A 16987-nucleotide genomic window follows, 5' to 3' on the forward strand; every position below is an offset into this window, starting at 1 on the left:
CATCATTGTGGGGTACATGGCCCAGCCTGTGGCTCAGTGAGTGGTTGCAGATGTGCAAGGGTGAATAGATTCCAGCAAGTTTACGTGCCAGACTAGTCCTGAAAATGCAAGATCCTTCTGGCAAGAACGGCCCTCTTGCCTGGCATCCATGGCCTTCCAGGGCATAGTTCCACTCTACTCCTGTGGCTTGAGTTCCAATGCTCCAGCTGCGTTCCTCAATTTGCTCATCCTCAAGCACGTTCCCCAGCCTCTGGAAACCTCCAGTTCTTTGTCATTTCCTTCCGCAAGTCCTACCTTCACTGCCCCTTCCTCTATGAAGCCTGCCCTGGTTCTTCTTAGCTCTGCTGGCTCTCTCCCTGTTATTTATTTATTTATTTATTTATTTATTTATTTACTTACTTACTTAACTTACTTACTTAAAGTAGGCTCCACAGCCAGCATGAAGCCCAACACAGGGCTTGAACTCTGAGATCAAGACCTGAGCTGAGATCAAGGGTTGGACGCCTGACCCACTGAGCCACCCAGGCGCCCCAGGATCTCTCATGACCTTGGCTTTCCATGCATTGGAGTGGGAGGGGAAATCTTGGTGCAGAAGTTAAAGCCACGTTTGGGTGGGGTCAGCAGCAGAAACTAAGGGCTAGACTTATAGGTGCAGAGTTAAGAAAACAAGAGCTTTGCAGAAGCTGAACATCTCTGCCAGAGATGAGCAGGAGGATTTGCAGCAGGGCCATGGGGTTCTTCACAAGGACATGGGAGTGGTGCTCACATCATGCACGTCTAATCTCTAGGGAGGAGGTGATGCCATTGACCTGGGTACAGGGCTGTGACCATGAGCCCCCGAGGATAGGCAGGGAGCTGGCTGTTCTTTCAGCCTCCTGGTGCCATCAGGAAGAGCTGGTTGGCGGACAACTCCAGACTGAGAACTTCCTGGAGGCTCTGAGACCCCGTCCGGGGATTCCCACACCAGGCTCTAATTTACATTTAGTTTTGGGTTAGCATGTGGCCCACATTTGTGGGCCATTGGTACCATTTTGCACCAGGCTAAGCTGAACTTTTGGAAAGCACCACATATACTTTTGAATATTTTTAAAAAATCAGATAATGAAAAATCATAAACACCAGTTAACATTTTTGGCCATTCCTGCCTCAGACTTTTTTTTTTTGAAATGCAAAAAGTAACAGATGACATGATGTGGTGTATTCATTGCCTAATGACAGGCGCTGCATGAGTCCTAGTTGGCGAGTGTCCTTCTACACGTCCCCTTGGACACACGTGTAAGCATCTCGAAGAGCAGTAGCATCTTCAGCTTTGCACTTTGTTGCCAAATTTACATTCCCACCATCATGTGTAGAGTTTACCCAGATCTTCTCTGACACTTGGTATTATGACTTAATTTTTTTTTCTTATCTCGTGTGAAATAGTAGCTTATGGTTGATTTAAGGTATATCTCTCCAATTGCTAGAAGCCCCATGTGCATTTTCAGGCGATTTTTCATCCACCCTATCATCACGTTGGTCTCCTCCCTCCCAAGATTGGGCTCCCGCAGGAGGCACAGCTGTTGTGGGCTTCGGCTAAGCAACTTAGCCTCCATTTCCTTATCTGAGAAATGGGCAAAGTGATGGCTAATTCATGAGTTTCAGACCACGCTGACCCGCTCTTTCAGCTTCGTAGGGCCCAAAGCTGATGAGTGGACCACAGTCTGTCTTCCTCCTGCAAGCAATCAGGCCTGGGGTGACGCCTCCATTTTTGTCCAAAGAAAGTGAGTCCAGAGTGCCATTTCAATTCAAGCAGAGCTTCTGCGGCAGCTGGTGTAGCAGGAAAAAGTGAGCCCTCTCCCCGGAGGAGCTGGGAGAAGGCAGGGGTGGTGGAAGAGCATAGAAGACACATTCAGAGCTCCATTTTGTGGGGCTGGCGAGAACTTGAGCTGCAGGGTCTCCTGCTCCCTCTTGGCAGACCTCCATCTGTTCTCCATGCAGCCCAGGTGACTGGCCTCTCCTACTTGGGGACTTTGGCAGGTCTAGGAAGGGGAGGCAGAGCCCAGGGTCAGGTCAGCTGACATCACCAAAAGGAAGCATCTGCTGTGGGAGATGCACCTGACAGATGATTTATTTCTGTCTTTGGTTCCCCAATGGCCTGGCCTTATCTCTGCTTTGCAAGGCCTCCCAGGCCCAAAAAGCAGAAAAACTCTGCTTCACTCAAGACAGGAGAGAACCATCTAGGTGACTACCTGAATTTCCTGGGAAAATTTCCCTGGGAATATCCTGAAGCAATTTGTCAGCCATCAGGTTACCTGAACTTTTCAGTTACCCAAAAAGCAGTACCAAATCACCTTCAAAGGCATCCATTTCACGGCAAATATCCACACTTGTCTAAGCAGACTTACGTCTTCCAAAATGCATCATTTCTGTGGGTTTTGATCCTATTCGTTGAAAACACAAAATTGCAACTCTTTCCCATCAGTGAGCAAGAACACTGACCCACATCAGGGAAGACTGGCATCTGCTGGCTGGATTTTAAGAGAGACCTTTGCAGAGTTGGTAGATAGAGTGGAAAGTGAGCAGGTGATTTAGTGATGCCTGTTCTCCATTTGGATCCACATATCTGTCTGAAGTGCCTTTTTAGTTATCGAAACCATTAAACCAAGTATCAAGAACCAGGCTTCCGAACTGCTGCCTCACAAAGTGTTAATCAAAATTTTCAAAAATAATGAAGTGCATTTAATCACATTGCCACTCACGAAGATATCATAATTAATATTTGGATGAGAGCAAAAAGATTATGTTGTTAATAAATAAGTTATTTTAAATATTGTTTATCTCTATCTTATCCTTGTAAAATGTGGATTTTGTGTATGTCTTATTATAAACACAGTGGAATAATACCATAGGATACAGCAGACTCATAGGCAAGGACTTGGGTGCAGGTTGTTCGTTTAGGAGGTGGTTTCGGGAAGCGGGAGGGAGGCCCTGGGGGAGGGAGACAGGGGCGCACTGGGGTTGGTGTGGCTCACTCCCACAGAGGCCACATGAGGCATCCTGTGGAATGCGTTCCGATCGTCCCATTGAGGGATGGGGAAGCTGGGAAATTTTCCACTGGGTCACTTACCTTCTTTGGTTGGGAGTTGCCCTTAGGATGTCAACTTCCTGCCACTTCCGGGCTGTCCTGAACGTTGGCTAAGCAGCTTCGGTGATGCTGGAAAAGCCTTTAGTCTGGCAAGCAGCAAGGAGCCAATGCCAGTGGTGGGAAGCTGTCACCTGTGTGGGAAGGAATCACCGTAACTGTCACTGAACTCAGCCGTGGGCTGAGGAGATACGGGGTGGCCATCCACAATGTTCGCTAGAAGGTCTGTGCTTGTAAATGTCTGACTGAAAACGTGCATCTAACACTGACTGGAGATCACTAACCTGGAGACTGTTCAGAGGGGTGTGATCACCCAGTGACCAGGAATAAGTCCCAACTCCACCCTTGTTATTAGCCGTGAAAGCACCCCTCTCCTTGTGGCTGTGCACAATGGCAAGATGGCAGTGCACATTTCCAAGAAGAGGACGTTTGTGGCCAATGGCATCTTCAAAGCTGAACTGAACGGGTTTCTCACACAGGAGCTGGCTGAAGATAGCTACTCCAGAGATGAGGCCCAAGTTACACCAACCAGGACAGAAGTCATTATCTTGGCCACCAGGACACAGAATGCTCTTGGTGAGAAGGACCAGCGGATCCGGGAAGTGACTGCTGTGGTTCAGAAGGGGTTTGGTTTCCCTGAGGGCATGGAGAGCTTTATGCTAAAAAGGTGGCCACGAGAGGTCTGTGGGCTATTGCCCAGGCCTAGTCTCTGCCTCACAGTTTCCTTCCTAGGAGGCCTTGCTGAGCAGAGGGCCTGCTCTGGTGTGCTGCCTGCATCATGGAGAGCAGGGCCAAAGGCTGTGAGGTCCTGGTGTCTGGGAAACTCCAAGGCCAGAGGGCTAAATCCATGAAGTGTTTGGATGGCCTGATGATTCACAGTTGACACTGCTGTGGGCCGTGTGCAGCTCAGACAGGGTGTGCTGGGCATCATGGTGAAGATCATGCTTCCCTGGGACCCAAGGGCTAAGACTGGCCCTGAGAAGCCCCTGCCTGACCAAGTGAGCATGGTGGAACCCAAAGATGAGATACTTCCCACCACCCCCACGTTGGAACAGAAGGGTAGGAAGTCAAAGCCACCTGCCATGCTGCAACCAGTACCCACAGTGTAATAGGGGCTCCTTGGCAGCTGGATCTGGAGTCTGGATATTGCTTTGTAAATATCTTTAATAAAATCTGCAAAAAAGAAAAAACAACAACAGTGAAAACACCCCTGCCCCTCCTAGCCTCCCTCCACCCCTTCCCCTGGGCATCCAGCCCAGATGATTTTATGGGTGAACTCAGTTAAATCATTAAGGAACAATAACCATGCTGCTTACTATCCCAGAGCACAAAAAAAGACCTACTATGTTCCTAAACAGAAAAACTTGCTATTGAAATTATGGTCATTCCCTTTGGATTAGTCTTCAAATTTAATGTAATTCCAATCAAACGAGGGGAAAGTTGTTTTGTCAAAATTGTTATGCCTTTCTTTTGAAAACTCTAAAAGGCACCCCTTAATGGTTTTGAATTTCATTTTTAATCCACTTAATTGAGGTACAGTTTCCTCACAAAAAAAAATATGCTGCATCCACTTAGAGCATACACTTTGATGAGGTTGGTGGATGTATGCACCTCTGAAAACAGCACCACAATTGTATTTCCACCACCCCCAAAATTTCCTCATGGCACTCTGCGGTCCCCCTCTCTCTCTGCCCCAGTCCCAGCAACCACTCGTCTCTTTTCTGTTACCGGAGATTAACTTGCATTTTCTAGATTTTGACATAGGTGGAATTATGCAGTATGCATTATGTGTCTGTCATCTTTCACTCGGCACAATTATTTTGGCATTTATCCACGTGGTTTGTTCATGTTTATGACCAAGTAGTTTTCCATTGTACAGATATCCCACATTTTGTTCACCAGTCACCTGGTGTGTCATTTATGTTGCTTCCAGTGTTTGACTATTGCAAATAAACGATGAACATTTGTGTACGAGTCTTTGTGGGCGTACATCAGTTTTCTATTGCTGCTGGATTAAATTACCACAATTTAGTGCTTAAAACAATAGCCATTTATTACCCCACAATTCTGTAGGCTGGAAGTCTGGATATAGCATTGCTCACCAGAATCCTGTACTTAGGGTTTTATAAGGTTGAAATCAAGGTATTGGGCATCTTTGACTCTCATCTGGAAGCCCTTTGGGGAGAGTCCGAGTTCATCTGTTTCCTTGCAGCTGTAGGACTGAGGCAAGCTCCCAGCCCAGGCCAGCCTTTGGGCTTAGAGACTGCCCTCTGGTTCTTACTCATGGCCAACAACTCTCAAAGCATCAAAGGTACATCGAATCTTTCTTACGGTTGGAATCTCTGACTTCTCCAGCTGGAGAAAATTCTCTGCTTTTAAGATCTCATTTGATTATACTTGGCCTGTAAGATACAAAATGATCTCCCTTAATTACATTTGCAAAACTCCTCTTGCCATATTCACAGATTCCAAGGGATCAACGTAGGAACATCTTTGTAGGCCATTCTGTCTACCACAAGATATGTGTTTTAATTTATCTTGAGTTAAGTACCATCGTTGAATGGCTACATTGCAAGGTAGGTGTGTATTTAACTTTGCGAAAAAGAAATCAGTCAGCTTGTATGTGAAAGTTCTATTTGTTCCATATCCTTGTCAACAATTGGTATTGTCAGTCTTTTTTATTTTAGCCTTTCTAAATATGTAGTTTTAATTTGCCTGTCCCTGATGACAAGTGGTGTTAAGCACCTTTTCATGTGATTATTGGTTATTTGTATATTTTTTTTATAAATTGTCGATTCAAAAATTTTGTCGATTTTTTTGATTGGGTTATTTATCTCCTTATGTCTGATTATAAGTATTCCTCTGTGTTCTGGCATTAAGTGCTTTGTGAGATATATGTATCAAGAACATTTTATTACAGTCTGTGACTCAACCTTTCTATAGTGTTAGAGTGACTTTCCAAGAGCTAAACTTTTTAATTATGTTAAAGTGTAGGTAATCATTTTTTTTTATCATTCATGCTTTTTGTAGTCTAAGAAATCTTTGCCCGTCCTAAAGTTACAAAGCTTTTCTCCTATGTTTTTGTCTAGAATTTTTAGCATTTATAACTCTACATTTAGGTGTGTGATCCATTTCAAGTTAATTTTATGTATGATATAAGGTTGATGTTCTTTTTTTTCTAATGGATGCCCAATAGTTACATTTGCCGAAAGCTTCCTTTTTCCTTACTGACTCGGTTTGCCATCTTTGTCAAAAAGCAGTTGAAAATATACGTGTGGATCTATTTCTAGACTCTATATTCTGTTTTATTATTTATTCTTTTGCCAACACCTCCTTGAGTGACTACTGCAGCTCAGAGTATGATGTGAAATCAGGTTGTGCAAATCCTCCAATTTTGTTTACCTTAAAAAAAATTGCTTTGGCTATTACAGGTCATTTAAATTTCCATATGTGTTTTACAATTAGCCTGTCAATTTCTATAAAAAAATCCTGTTGGAATTTTTACTGGCATAGCTTTGAATCTATAGATAAGTTTGGGGACAATCGACATTCCAACTGTATTCAAACTTCCAATTCAGAAATGGTGTATGGCTCTATTTAATTGATGTTCTGTAGTCTTAATTGTAGAAGACTTCCATGTCTTTTGTTGTATTTACTCCTAAGTATTTTATGTTTATCAATGCCATTTTATGTGATATTTAAAATTTTTCATTTTCTGATTGTTCATTCCTAGTATCACAAAATATAATTGATATTTACATATTATTCCCCTACCCTTTGACTTTGCTAAATTCTCTTCTTGGTCTGAGCAGATGTTTTGTAGATTATTTAGAATTTTTTAATGTAAACAATCATATAAATTCACATGCAGATTGTTTTATTCCTCCTTTCCAATATTTATGTATTTTCTTTCATTTTTATTTTAATTTTATTTGTATTTCATTTTACTTTATTTATATTTATTTATTATCTTATTGCAATGATAGTATAGTCAAATAAAAGTGGCAGGAGAAAGCATTCTTGCCCAATCTTGGGGGAAAACGTTCACTGTTTATTTCACCATCAAGGATGATTTTATTTTGTTTTATTTTTTTAAAAGATTTTATTTATTTATTTATTTGAGAGAAAGAGAGACACAGAGAGAGAGCACAAGTCAGGGGGAGAGGGAGAAGCAGACTCCCCGCTGAGCAGGGAGCCCAACACGGGGCTCAATCCCAGGACCCTGGGATCATGACCTGAGCCAAAGGCAGATGTTTAACCAACCGAGCCACCCAGGTGTCCCAAGGATGATCTTTTTTCCCCAAGGATGATTTTAAATGTAGCTTCTTTGCAGGTAACTTTCAGGGAACTTTAAAAAAGTTCCCCTGTGTTCCTAGTTTTGCTGAAAGTTTTTTTAATTAAAAATTTTTTTATTATTGAAGTATAGTTGACATACAATGTTATATTAGTTTCAGGTGTACAACACAGTGGTATGACAATGCTATACATCATTCAGTGCTCACCAGGAGAAGCCTGCCACCATACAATGTTATTACAATATTAGTGACTATATTCCCTCTGCTGTACTTTTCATTTCTGTGGCTTATTTATTTTGTAAGTGGAAGTTTGTACCTCTTAATCCCCTTCACCTGTTTTGTCCATCTGCCCATCCACTTCCCCTCTGACAACCACCAATTTGTTCTCTGTATTTAAGTGTCTATTTCTGGAGAGTTTTTTTGTTGGTTCATTTGTTTTGTTTTTTAGATTCCATATATAAGTGAAATCATATGATACTTGTCTTTCTTTGTCTGATTTATTTCGCCTAACATGATACCCTCTAGGTCCATCCATATTGTCACAAATCGCAAAATCTCATTTTTTATAGCTGAGTAATATTCCATTGTATATATATACCACATCTTCTTTATCCATTCATCTGTCGATGGACATTTGGGCTGTTTCCATATCTTGTAAAAAATGCTGCAATAAACATAGAAAGATAGAGTGCACATAACTTTCTGGATTAATGTTTTCCTTTACTTTGGGTAAATGCCCAGTGGTGGAATTATTGGATCATATGGTATTTCTATGTTTAACTTTTTGAGGAATCTCCATATTGTTTTCTACATTCCCACCAACAGAGCACAAGGGTTCCCTTTTCCTCACATCCTCACCAACATTTATTATTTCTTGTCTTTTCAATACTAGCCATTCTCATGGGTGTGAGGTGATATCTCATTGTGGTTTTGATTTGCATTTCCCTGATGATGCATGATGTTGAGCATATTTTCATATACCCGTGGCCAGCTATATCTCTTCTTTGGAGAAATGTCTATTCAGGTCCTCTGCCCATTTTTCAATTGAATCAGTTTTTTGTTTTTATTGTTTATTTTTATTTTTTAAAAAATATATTGAGTTATGTGAGTTCCTTATATATTTTGGATATTAACCCTTTATCAGATATATCATTTGCAAATATCTTCTGCCATTCAGTAGGTTGTCTTTTCACTTTGTTGATGGTTTCCTTTGCTGTGCAAAAGCTTTTTATTTTGGTGCAGTCCCAATAGTTTATTTTTGCTTTTGTTTCCCTTGTCTCAGGAGACATATCTAGAAAGAAGTTTCTATGGCTGATGTCAGAGACATTATTTCTTGTGCTCTCTTCTAGGATTTTTATGGGTTCAGGTCTCACATTTGTCTTTAATCCATTTTAAGTTGTGTGTGTGTGTGTGTGTGTGTGTGTGTGTGTGTGTGTGTGTGGTGTAAGAAAGTGGCCCAGTTTCATTTTCTTGCACATAGATGTCCAGTTTTCCCAAAACCATTTGTTGAAGAGACTGTCTTTTCCCCATTGTATATTCTTGCCTCCTTGTCATAGATTAATTCACCATCTAAGCATAGGTTTATTTCTGGGCCCTCTATTCTGTTCTATTGATCTATGTGTCTATTTTTGTGCCCAGTACCATACTGTTTTGATTACTACAGCATTGTAGCATAGTTTGAAATCTGAGATTGTGATACCTCCAGCTTTGTTCTTCTTTCTCAAGATTGCTTTGGCTATTCAGGATCCTTTGTGGTACAATACACATTTTAGAATTATTTGTTTTAGTTCTGTGAAAAATGCTGTTGGTATTTTGATATGGATTGTATTAAATCTGTAGATTGTTTTGGGGCACCTCAGTCGGTTGGGCATCTGACTTTGGCTCAGGTTGTGATCTCAAGGTCCTGGAATCAAGCCCTGATCTGTTTCTCCCTCTCCCTCTTCCTTTCCCTCTCCCCTGCTTGTGCTGTCTCTCTCTCTCAAATAAATAAATAAAATCTAAAAAAAGAAATCTGTAGATTGTTTTGATTAGTATGGACCTTTGAACAATATTAGTTCTTCCAATCCATGAGCATGGTATATCTTTCCATTTGTTTATGTCATCTTCAATTTCTTTCATCAAAGTCTTAGAGTCTTCAGAGTTTTGAGAGAACTGCAGCCACTGTGGGCATGCTAGTGGGTGGAGCCGGCACTCCTTCTGGCTGTCTGCAGTGAGTCAGTGCCACAGCTGTGAAGACACCAAAGGGCAGGGCTTGCTCCACGGGCAGCTGGCTAGGAGTCATGGCTGCAGGAACTATGGGTGCACTGTGGGTCTTCTCCCCAGGGCAGGAGTTGCTTTGGAGAGGCACTGGATGGGGGTTGCTGCCAGATGTGGGATGGTAGTAGGCACTTTGGAGAGGCACATGCCAGGGTGGGTGGAGGGGTGGAGTGGCTCTGCAGGGGAACGAAGGATGGGGCACCCAGTTGCCAGCAAGGTGGATGGAGAATGTTAGAACTGGCTCCTGCAAGCATCTAGGTATCTGGACTGCAGAAAGGCAAGAATGCTAAAGAATTTTGTAAAAAAAAATCATGTATAGATATTAAATTTTGCCAGATGCTCTTTTTACATTTATTGAGGTTATCATGTTTTTTCTGCTTTATTCTGTTACTATGGAAAATTACATTGATTTTTAAATGTTAAATATCTTTATTAGATTTTGCTTATTTTATAAGATTAGTTGGGAAGTGTTAACCTCCTCTATTTTACAAAAGGGTTTGTATAAGATTGGTGCTATTTCTTCCTTTCAAGCGTAGTAGCAGTTACCAGTGAGCCATCTGGGCCTGGAGTTTTCTCTGTTGGAAGGTTTTTAACTACCAATTCCATTTCATTAATAGATGTGTAGGACTATTCAGATTTTGTTACACCTTGTGTTAATTTTGGCAAGTTGTTGTTTTCTTTTTTTTTTAAAGATTTTATTTATTTGAGAGAGAGAGAGAATGAGAGATAGAGAGCACGAGAGGGAAGAGGGTCAGAGGGAGAAGCAGACTCCCCACTGAGCAGGGAGCCTGATGCGGGACTCGATCCCGGGACTCCAGGATCATGACCTGAGCCAAAGGCAGTCGCTTAACCAACTGAGCCACCCAGGTGCCCGCAAGTTGTTCTTTTCAAAACAATTCGTCTCTTTCTCTTTTTATCTTGATCAGTCTAGCTAAATGTTTATCAGTTTTGCTGATCTTTCCAAAGAACCAAAAGAAGCACTTGTGGAGCAGATATGAGCCCAATCCACAGAGAACAGCCCAGGCTCTTCCAGGCTCGCTGGCCATGGAGCTTCATGCAGAGCCACCCAACAGAGCCCAGCCCAGGTCAGCCAATTGCCAGCCAGTCTGCAGATACAGGAGTGAGAATAGGTGATGATTGTTCCAGTAACTGAATTTTGGAGGTGGTTTGTCAAGCGGCTATGGCTGACTGATACAGTTTATAGGTACTGCACTTCATTTAACCAGTTCCCTACTGATGGGCATTCAGCAAAGTGAACTATTCCAAACAAAGCTTGGCTCATCTTTAGAAAGCACTTCTATAAGACTTATCTCTAGAAGAACTGTAGCATCAATGGTTTTGCACATTTAAACATTTTATTTTATTTTATTTTATTTTATTTTATTTTATTTTATGAGAGAGAGAGAGAGCATGCACTCAAGTTGGGGGTGGGAGGGGGCAGAAGGAGAGGGAGAGAAAATCTTAAGCAGGCTCCATGCTCAGCGCAGAGCCTGACATGGGGCTCGAGCTCATGACCGTGAGATTATGACCTGAGCCAAAGTCAAGAGTCAGACGCTTAACCAACTAAGCCACTCAGGTGCCCCACATTTAAACATTTTAAATAATATTCTTGAATTATGCTCATCAAGCTATGCTGATTCACATTCCCACCAGCAGTTTATAAGCATCTGTGTTTCCTCATAGTTTCCAACACTAAAGGTTAAAATATTTAATTTTCATAGATATAATAAATGGAATATAATATCTATTTAAGTATGCATTTCCCTGGGCATTGCAAAGTCTTAATAGTTTCCATGTATGTGCTGGCTGCTTATCTTTCTTCTCTGAATTGCCCCTTCATGTTCTTTGTTCACCTCTATAATAAATATTTTGTCTTCTCCTGATTTGTAAGATACCTTTATTTTTATAAAGATTTTATTTATTTATTTGAGAGTGAGAGAAGGAGAGACAGTGAGAGAGTACAAGTGGGGAGGAGAGGGAGAAGCAGGCTCCCTGCAAAGCAAGGAGCCCTATGCTGGGCTCAATCCCAGGACCCTAGGATCATGACCCAAGCCGAAGGCAGACGCTTAATCAACTGAGCCACCCAAGTGTCCCAAGATATACTTTAAAAAAAAAAGATTTTATTAATTTATTTGGGAGAGAGGGAGAGAGAGCATGAGCTGGGGGAGGGGCTGAGGGAGAGGGAGAAGCAGACTCCCCTGCTGAGCAGGGAGCCTGATGCTGGGCTCGATCCCAAGACCTTAGGATCATGACCTGAGCCAAAGGCAGACACTTATCCAACTGAGCCACCCAGGTTCCCCTAAGATATTCTTATATATTCTTCATATTACCCTTTTATCTGTTAAAAATATTACAAATACATTAATCTGAGGTTTTTAAAAAAATTTTATAGTACCTTTTGCTGGAGAGAAGTTTAAAGCAGTTAAATCTGTTCATTGTTTTCTTTATATCTACTAGATTTCCCTAAGAATGATTTTCCCATCCAAAAAGTACTTAAAAAATTCCATCATATTTACTTCTGTTATTTTTATAGTACTTTTTATTGTTTTACATCTTTAAGTCACCTTAAAGACATTACTTTTGAGTTATTATTTTGAGTTAAGCATAAAGTTCCTTTTCTGAACAATAGGTAATTGTTCCAACAGTTTTTATCAAATACTCCATTACTACTTCCTCTTTAATTTGGAATGTCAAATTAAAACTAAATTTTTGAGTTGTTTCTAGAATTTTCATCCTATTCCACCAATTTCTCATAGTCTTCTGTTAATACAATGTTGTTTGATTGCTGATGTCTTAAGCCATATTTTGGTATTTTCAGGCAAAATACTTCCAATTGCTGTTCAGATAACTTTTTTGTCTTGGCATTTAAACTTCCAGGTGAACTTAAGAATAGTAACATATTCATAACAAAATCTATATGGATTTTGTTTGGGATTGCATCAAATATATAGGTTAATTTGTAGAGAATTGTAGTCTGACAGATTTGGGTCATTGCACATGATTTAAATCTTGACTTTTAGAAATCCTTATTTTAATGATATTTTGCAAAAATTATTTGGTTTTCTTTATGTAGGTTTTACACAATTCTTGTTAGCTTTAGTCTTAGAGTTTGTTCTTGTTGTTCTGAAGTGAACTTATTACATGAAAATCTTTTTTCTGATGTATGAGGCCAAAACTAAGGTTAATAGCATTTATGATGTGATTCCATTTTTGTAAAGAATATATCTGTGCATATGGACATCTGTATATACAGAAAAAATCTTTGAGTATCATTGCTTATTTCATTCTCTCTCTACTAGGTTGACCTCTTCTGGGATGGAAGCCCTATTTTGATGACTTATATGTAACACCTACATAGAACTGGGAACATATCAGTAGCTCAAAGCACCGTTGTGAAATGAATGAATGAATGAAATAAAGAGATATTGAATGACCTACATAGAAAGGATAAGTATCTTTTCCCTGAGTATGTGGAATTATGGATTTCCTTAACTTTTTTCTGTATTTTCTGATTTTTCTCTTGTGATCATGTATTATCTTGTACTTTAAAAAAAATTAGGAGATGATTTTCACTTGGAAAAAGAAGAAAACCATAATGAAAGAGCACCATAGAATGTATCTCCTATAATACTTGGAATTTTAAATAATTTATTTTAAAATTCCAGTATAATTAACATACAATGTTATATTAGTTTCAGGTGTACAATATAGTGAATCAACAATTCTATACATTACTCAGTGCTCATCACAGTAAGTGTACTCTTAATCCCCATCACCTATTTCACCCAGCCCCCCACCCACCTCCCCTCTGCTAACCATCCATTTGTTCTCTGTAGTTAACAGTCTGGATTTTTTTTGTCTCTTTTTTCCTTTGTGTGTTTCATTTCTTAAATCCCACATATGAATGAAATCATATGGTATCTGTCTTTCTCAGACTGACTTCTTTCACTTAAAATAATATTTTCTAGCTCCATCCATGTTGTTGCAAATGGCAAGATTTCATTTTTTATGGCTGAGTAATATTCCACTGTATATATACACCACATCTTCTTTATCCATGGACACTTTATCTGGATGGACACTTGGGCTGCTTCTATATCTTGGCTATTGTGAATAATGCTGTAATAAACATAGGGGTGCAGATATCTTTTTGAATTAATGTTTTCATTTTCTTTGTGTAAGTACCCTGTAGGGGAATTACTGGACCACATAATAATTCTATCTTTAATTTTTTTTAAGATTTTATTTATTTTTTAACAGAGAGAGAGACAGTGAGAGAGGGAACACAAGCAGGGAGAGTGGGAGAGGGAGGAGCAGACTTCCCGCTGAGCAGGGAGCCCGATGTGGGACTCGATCCCAGGACCCTGGGATCACAACCTGAGCTGAAGGCAGACGTTTAACTGAGTGAGCCACCCAGGTGCCCCTATTTTTAATTTCTTTTCTTTTTTTAAAAGATTTTATTTATTTATTCATGAAAGACAGAAAGAGAGAGAGGCAGAGGGAGAAGCAGACTCCCAAGGAGCAGGGAGCCCAACGCAGGACTCGATCCCAGGACCCTGGGATCATGACCTGAGCCGAAGGCAGACGCTTAACCATCTGAGTCACCCAGGCGCCTATTTTTAATTTTTTGAACAAACTGCCTACTGTTTTCCAGCCCAGAGGGGCTGCATAAGTTTGCATTCCCACCAACAGTGCAAGAGGGTTCCTTTTTTCTCCACATCCTCGTCAACACTTGTTTGTTGTGTTTTTGATTTTAGCCATTCTGAGAGGTGTGAAGTGACATCTCATTGTGGCTTTGATTTGCATTTCCCTGATGATGAATGATGTTGAGCTAAAATGTCCATATTACCCAAAGCAATCTACACATTTAATGCAATCTCTATCAAAGTATCAACAGCATTTGTCACAGAACTAGAACAAATAATCCTAAAATGTGTATGGAACCCCAAATACCCTGAATAGCCAAAGTAATCTTGAGAAAGAAGAACAAACCTGGAGATATCACCATCCCAGATTTCAAGATATACCTTAAAGCTGTAGCAATCAAAACAATATGGTACTGGCACAGAAAGACACATAGATCAATGGAACAGAACAGAGAGCCCAGAAATAAATCCATGATTGTATGGTCAATTAATCTTTGACAAAGAGGGCAAGAATATGCAATGGGAAAAAGGCAGTCTCTTCAACAGATGGTGCTGGGAAAACTGGACAGCTACGTGCGAAAGAATGAAACTGGACCACTTTCTTACACCATACACAAAAATAAACTCAAAATGGATTAAAGACATAAACGTGAGACCTGAAACCATAAAAATCCTAGGGGAGAGCATAGGCCGTAATGTCTCTGACATTGGCCGTAGCAACATTTTCCTGGTTATGTCTTCTGAGGCAAGGGGAATAAAAGCAAAAATAAACTATTGGGACTACATCAGAATAAAAAGCTTTTTGCACTGTGAAGGAAACAACCAGCAAAATGCAGACAACCTACTGAACGGGAGAAGATATTTACAAATGACATCTGCTCTAAGGAGTTCATACTACCTGTAAATTTAAAAAAGAGAAACAAATGTGTAGACTGTAAGCATGGCTAGGGACGCAGGTGGCTCACCCCTCCAGATGACTGGTCATTCCGGTTTTAGAGGCTTGGTTTTGCCATCTGAAAAATGGGATTCTTTTTGCCTTGCCTTTGCCTGTGTCTGATCCCCCGGGTTGTATGAGGACGGGTTTGCCTGCGCTCGTGCCGGGCTCCAGGCCTGAGCTCAGCACGGGCCAGCGCAGTCAGGAGGCATTAGAGGGGAGCCAGGGAAAGTAATTCTCCAGTCCCTGAGGTTGTTTTACATTATGATGATACATGGTGTATGTGGCTACAAAGCCTGGACGCACTCACAGGGAGGGCGGACCAGGAAGCCCTGAGGGCCAGGCGGGCCACCAGGTCAGTAATATTTGCCACTGGCGGAGGAGAACGCCAACCCCACTCCTCCCCCACCCCCCCAGAATAGATGACTCTAACCCTGGAGTCCTGGTTTGCATGTCAATAATGAGCCAGGGTACCACTTGGCTGCCTTGAGGACAGAGTGAGACAAGAACGAGAAAGACAAACTAGAAAAATATGAGGGTACCACTTACAGATCTATGCAAGGAAGTATAATTCATCAGCTTAGTTTCGCTTTCTCTAGAAACACAGCACAGTGTTCGTATGTTTCTATATACCTGGGGTAGGAAAAAAATTTCTTGGGATGATGATTATCAAGTAATGAAAAATTAATAATAAGCTTCTCAGGAAGAGGACTGAGGCATCAATTACAGCATTTGGCAATGGAGCCCTTTACAACCTTGCCCGGCACCAAGCTGTCACCCCAGGATGATGTCACTCCATTGTGAGCACCCTGCACAGGCGGCTGAGGGTGTGTGGCCAGGCGAAGTTGGGCTCTCTCTGTAAGCCTGGTTACAGCCAAGGGCCTGCTTAACCTGAAGTCTCCTGGTTTGCTTTTTCAAACATTTTAAGGACAGAGAGTCCTTTATGGGTCCTGTATTTCCCATGCTAGACCAGAGCACAGGGCCAGGGCACCATCCTGGCCTCCACGGATGCTTCCCCTCACACTTAAACACTTTTTTGTAACTGACAGTTTTTAGAGCAGTTTTAGGTTCACAGCTAAATTGGGAAGGTACAGAGATTTCTCACATGCTCCCAGCCCAAACACATGCATAGCGCCCCCCATCATTAATGTTCCCCGCCGAGTGGTACATTTGTTACAATTGATGAACATACATTGACATATAACAACCAAAGTCTATTGTTTTTTTAGGGTTCACTCTTGGTGTCGCACATTCTGTGGGTTTGGACAAATGTATAATGACATGTATCCATCATTACAGTATCATACAGAACAGCTCCCTTGAAATTCTCTGTGTTCCCCTGTTCATCCCTCCCCCACTCCCAAAACCCCTGGAAATCACTGATCTTTTTACCATCTCCATAGTTTTGCCTCTTCCAGAATGTCATATAGTTGGAATCACACAGTATGTGGCTTTTTCAGATTGGCTTCTTTTACTCAGTAATATGCCCTTAAGTTACTTCCATGTTTTTGCATGGCTTGATAGCTAATTTTTCTTAGTTCCACTGTCTGCATGTACCACAGTTTATTCATCTGTTTACCTATGGAAGGACATCTCGGTTACTTCCAAATTTTGTCCATTATGAATAGAGCTGTTATAAACATCTGTGCATGGGTTTTGTGGAAACATAAGTTTTCCAACTCCGTTGGGCAAATACCAAGGTGCATGGTTGCTGGATTGAATGGTAAGGATATGT

At 41.1% G+C, this 16987-nt stretch overlaps 1 pseudogene; it reads left to right on the forward strand.

The window, feature by feature from the left end:
* The first annotated feature begins 3519 nt into the window (after positions 1-3519).
* LOC113935433 lies at positions 3520-4230 on the forward strand (annotated as a pseudogene).
* Positions 4231-16987: the final 12757 nt, after the last annotated feature.

The sequence above is a fragment of the Zalophus californianus genome, chromosome 17 (genome assembly GCF_009762305.2).
Source record: "Zalophus californianus isolate mZalCal1 chromosome 17, mZalCal1.pri.v2, whole genome shotgun sequence".
NCBI lineage: Eukaryota > Metazoa > Chordata > Mammalia > Carnivora > Otariidae > Zalophus > Zalophus californianus.